We start from the raw sequence: 15562 nt of genomic DNA on the forward strand, positions 1-15562 counted from the left end.
CCGAGTTTAAACATTTCCGCTGGCCGTCAAACTCTCCGGACATAAACATTGGTTCAAATGGCTCTGAGCAGTTTGGGACTTAACTTCTGTGGTCATCAGTCCCCTAGAACTCAGAACTACTTAAACCTAACTAACCTAAGAACAACACACACATCCATGCCCGAGGCAGGATTCGAACCTGCGGCCGTCGCGGTGGCGCGGTTCCAGACTGAAGCGCCTAGAACGGCTCGGCCACTCCCGCCGGCCATATAAACATTATTGAGCTTATCTGGGATTCCTTGCAACGTACTATTCAGAAGAAATCTCCACCCCGTCGTACTCTTACGGACTTTTTGACAGTCCAGTGTAATTCTCTGCAGCACATTAATCAAGTCCATGCCACGTCGTGTTTCTGCACTTCTGCTTGCTCGCGGGGGCTCTACACGGTATTGGGCGGGAGTACAAGTTTATTTGGCTCTTCACTGTACGTATCTATTTTGGGCCTATATATTTAAAAGGGATCTAGAAGACACAACACGATTATTTCGAGGCCCGAATGACAAGATAAAAAGGCACTGACCAAGTTGCAATTAAAAGAAATCTTTAAAACACATCACATATGGCACTCAGATAGTTTCAAACAAAGGCACCAAAAGGTACATTTAATACTTGACTGACGGAGAACCATGGGCTATTCAGCGTGGCGGGAGCATGCTCAACACGGGAGCACATGGGTCAATCAATTAACGAATACCTTACCCCCAAAGGGCAAGGCAGACGGTACGATAAATGAACAGCACTCCAACACTGACATCAGCAACTACGCCTCCTTAGCCGGCCGCGGTTCTAGGCGCGCAATCCGGAACCGTGCGACTGCTACGGTCGCAGGTTCGAATCCTGCCTCGGGCATGGATGTGTGTGATGTCCTTAGGTTAGTTAGGTTTAAGTAGTTATAAGTTCTAGGGGACTAATGACCACAGCAGTTGAGTCCCATAGTGCTCAGAGCCATTTGAATTTACGCCTCCTTAATCCAGGGTAAAACGGCTGCGTCGACATTTGGCCGAAGTATTATCGACCAACAACTCCACCGACCACCAGCTGCTTAGACAATAGTGCGCCAGTAATTTCCGTGAACAGGTCACTGTACGTCACATGTCTCTCTCTCTCTCCCCCCCTCTCCCTCGCTGAATGCAAACGACTGCCTACCCATGTGGTCAACAACCCGCTCCAAGAAACTACAACCAAAGACTCAACTAAAAGGCGACCAGACGACCAAAACCCTACCCGGCGACTAGACAGAGACGTATTGCGCCAGTAGGCAAAGATGTAAGAATATAAATCGAGCCGACACGCCTTACACAACTCTGCTTGTCTACGAGTTAAGTACAGGGCGAGTCATGTGAGACGTAACATCTTTCTCATTTCTTGCACGGCTGCAGGTGTCTAAACGAGAAATCTGGGAAATGATAGTACGGTAAGATGTATGCTATAAAGTGTCCTGTTATGTCGATCGAGATATTGAAGAAACTGTCATTTCTTCAAATAAAATGATTTACTTTTTTAATGGAATCGGAAAGCGATTGAAAAGACGAGAACAGTGTTACAATGCTTGTTAGCGTTCAGGCTCGAACTCTTCGCAAAATAATACGAGAAATATTCGAAAACGGTAAGGCGCGTAGACCGGCATAGGCTACTGTGTTATAAACACGATCCCGCCAGGATAGGTCGTTGTATCAAGCGTTTCGAACGCTTTCTTGTCTGCACTGCGGAACCAGCAGGAGCCGCGCGGGATTAGCCGGGCGGTCTAAGGCGCTGCAGTCATCGACTGTGCGGCTGGTCCCGGCGGAGGTTCGAGTCCTCCCTCGGGCATGGGTGTGTGAGTTTGTCCATAGGATAATTTAGGTTAAGTAGTGTGTAAGCTTAGGGATTGATGACCTTAGCAGTTAAGTCCCATAAGATTTCACACACATTTGAACATTTTTGAAATAGCAGGAACTGTGTTGTCTATCGACAGGACATTTCTCATTCAACACTCCATTAAATGAAACAACAAGTCTACTGTTACCAGCCACTGTTTATTTATCACCACGATGCGTTTCAAAGGTTTAAACCATCATCAGATGGATTTACATTTATTAGTATGACATGTGCGTGTGTGATTTTTTGGAGGAACTGTCTAGTGGAGAAACAAAACAATATTTCAGAACATGGTTTTGGGATCTTTTGACAAAAAAGTAATCGTATATCTAACGGTAAAAATAAATAAAATAAGTAAATAGAGTACCTACAGTGGTCACACGTTCCTTTCACTGTTCCTTTCACACATCATATGTATATTGGCATATTTTGTAAACAAATAAGACGTCTGGAAACTATTAGGTGTGAGTATCACGTTGCAGAAGAGAAACATTACCACAAAGTACGAGCAATATACATTGTAAAAACATTAATGCAGAATAAATTTTTAAGGATTTTGGAGAACTTTGTTTTGAGGTGTTGAATACATGAGTTGGAATAAAAATTTTAGGTGGTATATAAATTCAATTTTGTCAACTTTTTATAGCTTAAACTTCGTACTCATTTATATAATCAGGCGACTTGTTGCGAAGTTTTAAGTACAATACTTACGTTGGCTACAGTACTAAAATTATACGCACATAACAATTTTGTCTGGGATTCACAGACAGATGCATCCCAGATATGCTCAATAATGTTCATCTCTGGAGAGGTTTGGCGGCCAGCGGAAGTGTTTAATCTCAGAGGGGTGTTCCTGGAGCCACTCTGTAACAATTCTAGATGTGTGGCGTGTCGCATTGTCCAGCTGGAATTGCCCAAGTCCGTCGGAATGCACAATGGACATGAATGGATGCAGGTGATCGGACAGAATGCTTTCGTACGTGTCACCTGTTAGATTCGTATGTCGTATGTCACACCAACTGGACAGGCCCAACACGATTAGAGCGCCTCCGCCAGCTTCAACAGTCCCCTGCTGACACGCAGGGTCCATGGATTCATGAGGGTGTCTCCAAACCCATGCACGTCCCTCCGGTCGATACAATTTGACACGAGACTCGTCAGACCAGGCAACATGTTTCCAGTCATCAATGTCGGTGTAGACGGGCGCAGGGGAGACTTGGGGCGACTGGGAGCTTTGTGTCGTCCAGAGGGCAAAAGAGTGGGCCTTGGGCTACGAAAGCAGCAATTTGGGGAAGGGTTGCACTTCGTATCTCTGTACCTGAATACGCATACCTATAGTAGTTTCTTTGGCGCTTCAGTGTAGATAGATCGAGTAACTAACAAGGAAGTTCTGAACCAAATCTGGGAAAAAGGAAATGTGTGGCACAGTTTTCTTGAAGGCAGTGATCGGTTGATAGAAAGCATCGTTAGCCTTCAAGGACTTGTCAGTTTGCTAATGGAAGGAAGCGCGCGCATGTGTGTGTGTGTGTGTGTGTGTGTGGGGAGAGGGGTGTGGGGGGGGGGGGAGGGGAGAAGGTGTTTGGTTATGCAGAGATGAAGGGACCTGCACAGGACAGCCTGGCAGAGCAGTCTTCTGCACGCAACAGGCGCGGCAGAGCCAGGGCAGCGTTATCACGCGAGGCGAGGCGCGGCCATCTTTTGACCTTTCCCGGCGCCCGGGAGCGACGCGAATGTCAAACCAGGGAGCAGCGGTCCCGCACTCCCTCTGCCAGAGGCTACGTGACGTCCGCTGCACCGAGCCTGATGTCCACCGCATGAGCAAGCGTCACTGCGAACAAAGGGCTCTCTGGCCGCTTCTTCTAATGCTATGACTCCGCAACATGATGAAGCGAAATGACTCCAGATAAGCTCCTAAGTGGGTTGGAACTTACAACACTGGCAACTGCTTATTTACAACTTATACCGAATAGATACACGTTTCAAAGTCTTACTGTCGTTCAAAGTCGTCACTAGAATTGCGTATAAACGGCAACCAGCGATACAGAAGGCGGGGCAGCGCTAGTTGCGCTGATAGTTTGAGTGGGCAGTTCAACTGCCCGCCGCATCTCCGAAGCGAATTCCAACGTGGCTTCCTTCAATTTAGAAATCAAGTTAAAGCTGCGAGGGACCACGTCCGGCGAGCTTCCCAGCCCCGTCGATCTACAAGTCGGTCATAACTGGCGCCATACGCGTCCGAGCACTGACCTGGAAAATGATGGGACGCTCGTGCAGACAGTGTGGCCGTCGCTTTCTCTCATCTGTGTTCCAGGAATGAAGAGCTTAGCCAAATAAGCGGCCACACTTTCTGCCGTGGCCTCCCACCCTTTTGCAGAAATACGCTCGACCTCGTATGGCGCCAGTTGACTCACTTGTCGATCAATGGGGCTGGGAAGTGCTGTACCGTACACCACACTTACCTTGTCAACTTGATTCCTAAATTCAACGAAGCTCTTCACTGAATTCGCTTCAAAACTGTTACAGATATTCGGCGGTCAATAGACGGCTCCACTCGATCACTCAACACATCCAGCGCTGCTACGAGGAGACCAGGAATTTCACATCTCTGCCGAAGGGTTATTCACAATGCTGCTTTTTACTGTGAAGGGCAGTAAAACTGTGAAACATGAATACACTACTGGTCATTAAAATTGCAACACCAAGAAGAAATGCAGATGATAGACGGGTATTCATTGGACAAATATATTATACTAGAACTGACAGGAGATTACATTTTCACGCAGTTTGGGTGCATAGATCCTAAGAAGTCAGTACACAGAACAACCACGTCTATCCGTAATAACGGCCTTGATACGCCTGGGCATTGAGTCAAACAGAGCTTGAACGGCGTGTACAGGTACAGCCACCCATGTAGCTTCAACACGATACCACACTTAAGAAGAGTAGTGACTGGCGCTTTGTGACGAGACAGTTGCTCGGCCACCATTGACCAGACGTTTTCAATTCGAGAGAGATCTGGAAAATGTGCTGGCCAGGGCAGCAGTCGAACATATTCTGTATCCAGAAAGGCCCGTACAGGACCTGCAACATGCGGTCGTGCAATACTCTGCTGAAATGTACGGTTTCGCAGGGATAGAATGAAGGTTAGAGCCACGGGTCGTAACACATCTGAACTGTAACGTCCACTGTTCAAAGTGCCGTCAATGCGAACAAGAGCTGACCGAGACGTATAATCAATGGCACCCCATACCATCACGCCGGTATGGCGATGACGAATACACGCTTCCAATGTAAGTTCACTGTGATGTCGCCAAACACGGATGCGACCATCATGATGCTGTAAACAGAGCCTGGATTCATCCGAAAAAAAATGGCGTTTTGCCATTCGTGCACCCAGGTACGTCGTCGAGTACAGCATCGCAGGCGCTCATGTCTGAGATGCAGCGTCAAGGGTGACCGCAGCCATGGTCTCCGAACTGATAGTACATGCTGCTGCAAACGTTGTCGAGCTGTTCGTGCAGATGGTTGTTGCCTTGCAAACGTCCCCATCTGTTGACTCAGGGATCAAGGCGTGGCTGCACGATCCGTTACAGCCATGCGGATAAGATGCCTGTCATCTCGACTGCTAGTGATATGATGCCGTTGGGAACCAGCATGGCGTTCCGTATTACCCTCCTGAACCCACCGATTCCATATTCTACTAATAGTCATTGGATCTCGACTAACGCGAGCAGCAATGTCGCGATACGATGAACCGTAATCGCGATAGGCTACAATCCGACCTTTATCAAAGTCTGAAACGTGATGGTACTCTTTTCTCCTCCTTACACCTGGCATGACAACAACGTTTCACCAGGCAACGCCGGTCAACTGCTGTTTGTGTATGAGAAATCGGTTGGAAACTTTCCTCATGGCTGCACGTTGTAGGTGTCGCCACCGGCACCAACCTTGTGTGAATGCTCTGAGAACCTAATCATTTGCATATCACAGCATCTTCTCCCTGTCGGTTAAATTTCGCGTCTGTAGCACGACATCTTCGTGGTGTAACAATTTTAATGGCCAGCAGCGTATTTTTTGTAAATAAATAGTTGCCAATACTAAAGTTCCAACTCACGTATTTTTAAAACTTTCATCTTAAACATTCCTCTTTTCCTACCACTTATCTTAAGTAGTTTCTTCCGAAGTCTTTCTTGCCTTGTCTATTTCAGTTTGCTGTTGAATTTGTTTCCAAAGATATTTGAAGATCCTTCCGGTTATACTATTGTCATCCGTTCTATTAATAGGTTCCTCGTCATTGTTTCTGATATGTTCTCTTTGTTGCGTTCAGCATCACTTCTTATTTTCTGAAATACTTAACTTTTTACAGGACGAAATCTTTTCTTTATATGTCTGGTGTTTAATTTTTCTAACTTTTCAACCAGTACTAAGCAATCACTGCCATCCAATTCCCACTGTATATCAGTGTCTTATTTTAAGATTTTTAAATACGTATTTTTTGTTAAAGATATTCTTGGTTTTATTGTACGAACTTTCCATCCTGAGTTTCCTTTCTTCTATATCGTATTTCCGTAAACTCTTTTCTTGAACTGTGTCCCTGAGTTACCTACGCTTTGCACTGCATCAACATTTTGTCCCGAAAATTTGGGAGCATTGTATATACTTGTATTAATTTTGTTTCGTGGCGTTTTAACAGAACAGAAATTTTAGGGCAGAAACTACCGCAAATTACTTCTTTCCAGGTTTATTCACAGGCAGCACTTACCCAGTCTGCATATTCCAGTAAAATAACGTTTGGTTTAGGCAAATGTTTGCAACCAGTATCTATTGGTAACAACAAAGTAACCGCAAGATACTGAATGAAATTGTTCCGATACATTGATCAAACTGTGAAAGAGTACTGGCGGTCTCATATAGGAAGGTACGGGGGAATAAAGATTAGAGAGGACAGGCTGATAATACTGAGAGGACAACAACACTAACAATTTTCTGCGTGAAGAGGCTGCAATGAGGTGGAAGCAATCTCTCTGTCACTGCTAAATGAAGGAGCGCCGCATTCTTATATTAGGTTGCCAGTATCAGTAACGCTAACATTTATATTTGCGAAAGAAAGGCACTTCATATTTTAAAGCAAATCATTAATGAAACAATTCGGGAAAAGGTTGTTTTTGTGGGCGACGCAAAAAAAGATCTACAGAGAATTACTGGAGGAGACGTTAGCGATTTTCAAAGTAGTACTGTCGCGTTTCGCAGAGAATGGACATGCGTTTAACCGCTCTGCAAATATACTTTGCATTGTGGTAAGTTCCCATGGGACCAAACTGCTGAGGTCATCGGTTCCTAGGCTCACAGACTACTTTATGTAACTTTAACTAACGTACGGTAAGGACAACACACACACCCATGCCCGAGGGGGGACTCGAATCTCCGACGGGGCGGAGCTGCTCGAACCGTGGTAAGGGGCCCGGACCGCGCAGCTACCCCGCGTGGCACCAAATGTAAATCCCCTTCGCAAATAGTAGTCCTATTCTGCGAGGGCACGAGATTAAATCAGCCTCAACAAAATAGGCGACAGTGGCTGCGATTACGCTCCAAAGTGTCTGTCCTTTACTACTAGGTTCATACCAACACTGAGTACACAGTCCCTAAAATTCGTCTTTTCAATTAACAAAAGTTCCTCGTTAGGCGAAACTAGTGCAAAGTATACAAGGTGGTCCACTGATAGTGGCAGAGCCAAATATCTCACGAAATAAGCATCAATCGAAAAAAGGAAAAAAAAAACCAAACTCGTCTAGCTTGAAGGGGAAAACAAGATGGCGCTATGGTTGGCCCGCTAGATGGCGCTGCCATAGGTCAAACGGATATCAACTGCGTTTCTAAAAAATATTAACGCCCATTTTTTATTACATATTCGTGTATTTGGACCAATTTTTTGCTTTGTGGTAGATGGAGCTGTATTAGTCACAAACGTTTAAGTACGTGGTATCACGTAACATTCCGCCTGTGCGGACGGTGTTTGCTTCGTGGTACTGTTTTTTTTTTTTTTTTTTTTTTTTTTTTTTTTTTTTTTTTTTTTTTTTTTTTTTTGATCATCAGTCTACTGACTGGTTTGATGCGGCCCGCCACGAATTCCTTTCCTGTGCTAATCTCTTCATCCCAGAGTAGCACTTGCAACCTACGTCCTCAGTTATTTGCTTGACGTATTCCAATCTCTGTCTTCCTCTACAATTTTTGCCCTCTAGTACCATGGAAGTCATTCCCTCATGTCTTAGCAGATGTCCTATCATCCTGTCCCTTCTCCTTATCAGTGTTTTCCACATATTCCTTTCCTCTCCAATTCTGCGTAGAACCTCCTCATTCCTTACCTTATCAGTCCACCTAATTTTCAACATTCGCCTATAGCACCACATCTCAAATGCTTCGATTCTCTTCTGTTCCGGTTTTCCCACAGTCCATGTTTCACTACCATACAACGCTGTACTCCAGACGTACATCCTCAGAAATTTCTTCCTCAAATTAAGGCCGGTATTTGATATTAGTAGACTTCTCTTGGCCAGAAATGCCTTTTTTGTCATAGTGAGTCTGCTTTTGATGTCCTCCTTGCTCCGTCCGTCATTGGTTATTTTACTGCCTAGGTAGCAGAATTCTTTAACTTCATTGACTTCGTGACCATCAATCCTGAGGTTAAGTTTCTCGCTGTTCTCATTTCTACTACTTCTCATTACCTTCGTCTTTCTCCGATTTACTCTCAAACCATACTGTGTACTCATTCGACTGTTCATTCCGTTCAGCAGATCATTTAATTCTTCTTCACTTTCACTCAGGATAGCAATATCATCAGCGAATCGTATCACCGACATCCTTTCAACTTGTATTTTAATTCCACTCCTGAACCTTTCTTTTATGTCCATCATTGCTTCCTCGACGTACAGATTGAAGAGTAGGGGCGAAAGGCTACAGCCGTGTCTTACTGCCTTCTTAATACGAGCACTTCGTTCTTGATCGTCCACTCTTATTATTCCCTCTTGGTTGTTGTACATATTGTATATGACCCGACTCTCCCTATAGCTTACCCCAACTTTTTTCAGAATCTTGAACAGCTTGCACCATTTTATATTGTCGAACGCTTTTTCCAGCTCTACAAATGCTATGAACGTGTCTTGATTTTTCTTTAGCCTTGCTTCCATTATTAGCCGTAACGTCAGAATTGCCTCTCTCGTGCCTTTACTTTTCCTAAAGCCAAACTGGTCGTCACCTAGCGCATTATCAATTTTCTTTTCCATTCTTCTGCATATTATTCTTGTAAGCAGCTTCGATGCATGAGCTGTTAAGCTGATTGTGCGATAATTCTCGCACTTGTCAGCTCTTGCCGTCTTCGGAATTGTGTGGATGATGCTTTTCCGAAAGTCAGATGGTATGTCGCCAAACTCATATATTCTACACACCAACGTGAATAGTCGTTTTGTTGCCTCTTCCCCTAATGATTTTAGAAATTTTGATGGAATGTTATCTATCCCTTCTGCATTATTTGACCGTAAGTCCTCCAAAGCGCTTTCAAATTCCGATTCTAATACTGGATCCCCTATCTCTTCTAAATCGACTCCGGTTTCTTCTTCTATCACATCAGACAAATCTTCACCCTCATAGAGCCTTTCAATGCATTCTTTCCAACTATCTGCTCTCTCCTCTGTATTTAACAGTGGAATTCCCGTTGCACTCTTAATGTTACCACCGTTGCTTTTAATGTCACCAAAGGTTGTTTTGACTTTCCTGTATGCTGAGTCTGTCCTTCCGACAATCATATCTTTTTCGATGTCTTCACATTTTTCCTGCAGCCATTTCGTCTTAGCTTACCTGCACTTCCTATTTATTTCATTCCTCAGCGACTTGTATTTCTGTATTCCTGATTTTCCCGGAACATGTTTGTACTTCCTCCTTTCATCAATCAACAGAAGTATTTCTTCTGGTACCCATGGTTTCTTCGCAGCTACCTTCTTTGTACCTATGTTTTCCTTCCCAACTTCTGTGATGGCCCTTTTTAGAGATGTCCATTCCTCTTCAACTGTACTGCCTACTGCGCTATTCCTTATTGCTGTATCTATAGCGTTAGAGAACTTCAAACGTATCTCCTCATTCCTTAGAACTTCCGTATCCCACTTCTTAGCGTATTGATTCTTCCTGACTAATGTCTTGAACTTCAGCCTACTCTTCATCACTACTATATTGTGATCTGAGTCTATATCTGCTCCTGGGTACGCCTTACAACCCAGTATCTGATTTCGGAATCTCTGTCTGACCATAATGTAATCTAATTGAAATCTTCCCGTATCTCCCGGCCTTTTCCAAGCATACCTCCTCCTCTTGTGATTCTTGAACAGGGTATTCGCTATTACTAGCTGAAACTTGTAACAGAACTCAATTAGTCTTTCTCCTCTTTCATTCCTTGTCCCAAGCCCATACTCTCCTGTAACCTTTTCTTCTACTCCTTCCCCTACAACTGCATTCCAGTCGCCCTTGACTATTAGATTTTCGTCCCCCTTTCCATACTGCATTACCCTTTCAATATCCTCATACAGTTTCTCTATCTGTTCAACTTCAGCTTGCGACGTCGGCATGTATACCTGAACTATCGTTGTCGGTGTTGGTCTGCTGTCGATTCTGATTAGAACAACCCGGTCACTGAACTGTTCACAGTAACACACCCTCTGCCCTACCTTCCTATTCATAACGAATCCTACACCTGTTATACCATTTTCTGCTGCTGTTGATATTACCCGATACTCATCTGACCAGAAATCCTTGTCTTCCTTCCACTCCACTTCACTGACCCCTGCTATATCTAGATTGAGCCTTTGCATTTCCCTTTTCAGATATTCTAGTTTCCCTACCACGTTCAAGCTTCTGACATTCCACGCCCCGACTCGTAGAACATTATCCTTTCGTTGATTATTCAATCTTTTTCTCATGGTAACCTCCCCCTTGGCAGTCCCCTCCCGGAGATCCGAATGGGGGACTATTCCGGAATCTTTTGCCAATGGAGAGATCATCATGACACTTCTTCAACTACAGGCCACATATCCTGTGGATACACGTTACGTGTCTTTAATGCGGTGTTTTCCATTGCCTTCTGCATCCTCATGTCGTTGATCATTGCTGATTCTTCCGCCTTTAGGGGCAATTTCCCACCCCTAGGACAAGAGAGTGCCCTGAACCTCTATCCGCTCCTCCGCCCTCTTTGACAAGGCCGTTGGCAGAATGAGGCTGACTTCTTATGCCGGAAGTCTTCGACCGCCAATGCTGATTATTTATCGAACCCGGGACCGAGGGCGTTTTGATTATGAATCAAAGACGCTACCCCTGGACCACGGGTGGACCCCGTGATACATTACCCGTGTTAAAATGGACCGTTTACCAATTGCGGAATAGGTCGATATCGTGTTGATGTATGGCTATTGTGATCACAATGCCCAACCGGCATGTTCTATGTGTGCTGCTCGGTATCCTGGACGACATCATCCAAGTGTCCGGACCATTCGCCGGATAGTTACGTTATTTAAGGGAACAGGAAGTGTTCAGTCACATTCACATTCAGTCACACCTGCAAGATGATGCCCAAGTGGGTGCTTCAGGTGCTGTCGCAGCTAATCCGCACATCAGTAGCAGACAAATTGCGGGAGAATCGGGAATCTGAAAAGCGTCGGTGTTGAGAATGTTACATCAACATCGATTACACACGTACCATATTTCTATGCACCAGGAATTGCATGGCGACGACTTTGAACGTCGTGTACAGTTCTGCCACTGGGCACAAGAGAAATTACGGGACGATGAAAGATTTTTTGCACGCGTTCTATTTACCGACGAAACGTCATTCACCAACAGCGGTAACGAAAAACCGGTATAATATGCACTATTGGGCAACGGAAGATCCACGATGGCTGCGACAAGTGGAACATCAGCGACGTTGGCGTGTTAATGTATGGTGTGGCATTATGGGAGGAAGGATAACTGTGCCCCATTTTATCGACGGCAATCTAAATGGTGCAGTGTATGCTGATTTCACTGCATGACAGAATGGCGATGTACTTCCAACATGATGGATGCCCGACACACAGAGCTCGCGTGCGGTTGAAGCGGTATTGAATAGCATATTTCATGACAGGTGGATTGGTCGTCGCAGCACCATACCGTGGCCCGCACGTTCACCGGATCTGACGTCCCCGGATTTCTTTCTGTGGGGAAAGTTGAAGGATATTTGCTATCGTCATTCACCGACAACGCCTGACAAAATGCGTCAGCGCATTGTCAATGCATGTGCGAACATTACGGAGGACGAACTACTCGCTTATGATAAGAATGTCGTTACTCGTGTTACCAAATGCATTGAGGTTGACGGACCATTTTGAGCATTTATTGCATTAATGTATTTACAGGGAATCACGCTGTAACAGCATGCGTTCTCAGAACTGATTAGTTCACAAAGGTACATGTATCACATTGGAACAACCAAAATGAAATGTTCAAACGTACCTACGTTCTGTATTTTAATTTAAAAAACCTTCCTGTTACCAACCGTTTGTCTAAAATTGTGAGCCATATGTTTGTGACTATTACAGCGCCATCTATCTTTGCATGTGATCCAACTAAAACATTCATATTTCTTTACGTACTACACGAATATGAAATAAAAAAAATGGGGGTTCCTACTTTAAAAACGCAGTTGATAGCCGTTTGACCTATGGCAGCGCCATCTAGCGGGCCAACCATAGCGCCATCTGGTTTCCCCCTTCAAGCTAGAAAAGTTTCGTTCTTTGTAGTTTTTTCGTTTGACGCTTATTTCGTGAGATATTTGGCCCGCTCACGATCAATAGACCACCCTGTATACGTTTCACTTAAAACGCAAGCGGTATCGCCGGCGCTGCGCAGCTATACCAAACAGAGGAGGAAAAACAATACAGGGGCGGATGGCACCGATCACAGCATGACGCTACGGTCCGTTGCTCGGACTCTGAGTGGCAGCTGGCGACTCAGTAGGTCCGTGCAACATTACGCCTCCCCACAGGGTCGTGTTCGACAGTGTTCCTGGGTCCATTACGTGTTCCCACCTCCACCCATACGTGGATACGTCGAGCATTGTCGAACATGACGTTCTGGTGGTCCGCGTTAACACTGTGTGGGGAGACATAATGTTGCACGGACGTACTCCATCAAATCTCTGAACACGATACATTCACCGATCATCTTTACTATAGGGTTACTTCATTTTTTTAGGTACCGTACCTCCACCGGCAAAAAACGAAACCCTTGCAGGATGACCCTGTTGTCCGCCGTGTGTCTGTCCGACTGTTAGGATCCTTTTTCCTCAGCAGCGGATACACCTATCAAGTTGACGTTTGCGTCACAGACTAACATCCATTGCCCTCCGGCAGTGCAGAAAATTTGAGGTTCTACGTCAATGCAATCGACAGATGCGGCCATTTATCTCATACATTTTTTTGTCTTGCCAGTACCGATATCGATAACAAGCAAAAAACGCTGAAATTCTCGATTCCCAGGATGGATGAACTGCCTGTACGCGTGATTAAGATTGCGCGGATCCCTAGGTGCGCAAGTCTTGCTCGCACTTATCTGGATTTTTATGTATGATTGCACCCTAACGCATCGCATTTCACGTGTACATCAGAACGACAGGTTATTCGGCGAATGGATTCGCCTGCCGGTGTTCCCCGACCCAAATCGCATCGAACAGTTGCGGGATGTGTGGGGAAGAGTACTGCACCGCGTCCATCCAGCAGTTTGCAATCGCGCTGCTGGAGGAGTGGACCGCCCTTCTACAAGAGGCCCTCACCAACACTGATACCACTTTGGGAGCGCGCTGCACAGCACGCGCCGCATTTCGTGGCGACCACGCACCCTACTGACAGCCTCGTCCCATCTTCTGCAGTGTCCTGGAGGCAGTAATGACTTCAGTGTTATCACTGCCTTTGAATCAACGTGTGGTTTCAGTTCGTCTCGTTCCTCATTTCTTTCAGTTATCTTCCGTACTACACTGTAGCACTTCTTTCTGTGTATCATCCAAGTTCCAACGGGCTGCGTTACTTGGCAGTGACACATCGTCCTAAAGTTACTTTCGTTCTCAAGTTCTGCAGGCGAGAGAATTTATTTGAATTGAAGCTACCTGTGGCCTACGCTTACACAGCTAGTTTGGAAGGAAGGCAGACTTATCTCTTACGAAGACTTGAAGCGAATTTTTAGCTCCTTTTTTAAACATTTATTTTTCGTTAAATTTTGGTGAATTTGTTTCTCCCGTTATTTAAACTCGCTACAACGACTTTGTGGACGGTAACTCGACTACCCGTCATTTGTTACTACAAGTTCAACTATATTGTATTTTCGCAACCATTTACACTTCGAGTGCGCTCCTGAATTAATAGCTCAAAATAATTTTTGGAGGAAGCATCTAGTACAATTTCAGACGATGTTTTATGAAAATGTCTCTGAGCACTATGGGACTTAACATCTATGGCCATCAGTCACCTAGAACTACTTAAACCTAACTAACCTAAGGACATCACACAACACCCAGTCATCACGAGGCAGAGAAAATCCCTGAGCCCGCCGGGAATCGAACCCGGGCGTGGGAAGCGAGAACGCTACCGCACGACCACGAGCTGCGGACGAGGTTTTATCCCTACCACAGTCTTTAGACTTGTATTTTCGCCAACATATAGAAGGCAGATTGAAGTGACCAGCAACGTCAGCAGTGCAACTGGCTGTTTCAAGTCTGAGCATCGTTGAAGAGCACATTCTGATGTGCTCTCTTATTTTCTGATCAACCACAGCTGCATTTATAGTACTACGGGAACCTTCACAAAATCAATGTTGTAGTTATGAACCTCCTTGTTGGATACATGTAGAGGCTTTGGAATGCGCGAGAGCTGTAGTGTGGTGTGCAATTAGTGGAACACGAATTGCGGGAAGTACCTTCGTCCAGTAAAGAGTAACTCCTGACAAGAACGTGAACAATATACTACACCTCATGAAAAGACCCACAGTTACTCCATGCACAACAACCCAAGACCACACACCGCCAGTGCGTCTATGACAACGTTACTGAATGATTTTCAAGACACAAACTATCTCCAAAGCGTGGAGTGCTAAATGAGACGACGATTTTGTCGGACTTGTTTGAATGAACACTGCTAACTCTTCTACGTTATCTCTTCGGATAATTTTCATTTGTACAGTTTCTCCGGGGCATTTAAAGCTGACAGCTCTTTCCACCTTACCATGATCTGCCTTCAAGTGATGAGAGTTGATGTTTTGTAATATGTCTTGCCTTTCAGGACAACTTCTGAGTCCGACTTTTTCGGTATGCTCCTTTAGTATATTTACCGGCAGCCTAACCGTGTTAGTGATCGTACACAGGACTGGCAGATTAGGCAATATGGCCCCGAAAGGAAACGGAGATACGACGTACGCCACAAGCAGGCCACGGCCCGGCCACGTCGTTATCCTAGCAGAACCCTGCCTCAGGCTTACACATATAAATCAGCCGGTGAAGAGACAGACGACACGTGCGCCGCACGTGGCAAGCGTAAATCGAAACTAGGACGCGCAAGACAAGTGCCGTGTGCGACCACGCCGAGCATTCGCATTTCGTGCCGCGTGG

General features: G+C 45.3%; 1 protein-coding gene across 5 annotated transcripts in view; it reads right to left on the bottom strand.

Moving 5' to 3' along the window:
- LOC126284041 (bifunctional heparan sulfate N-deacetylase/N-sulfotransferase) overlaps window positions 1–15562 on the bottom strand; it is a 1095215-nt gene that overhangs the window by 413461 nt on the left and 666192 nt on the right. The gene's annotated exons all lie outside the window — the stretch shown is intronic.

The sequence above is a fragment of the Schistocerca gregaria genome, chromosome 8 (genome assembly GCF_023897955.1).
Source record: "Schistocerca gregaria isolate iqSchGreg1 chromosome 8, iqSchGreg1.2, whole genome shotgun sequence".
NCBI classification, from domain to species: domain Eukaryota; kingdom Metazoa; phylum Arthropoda; class Insecta; order Orthoptera; family Acrididae; genus Schistocerca; species Schistocerca gregaria.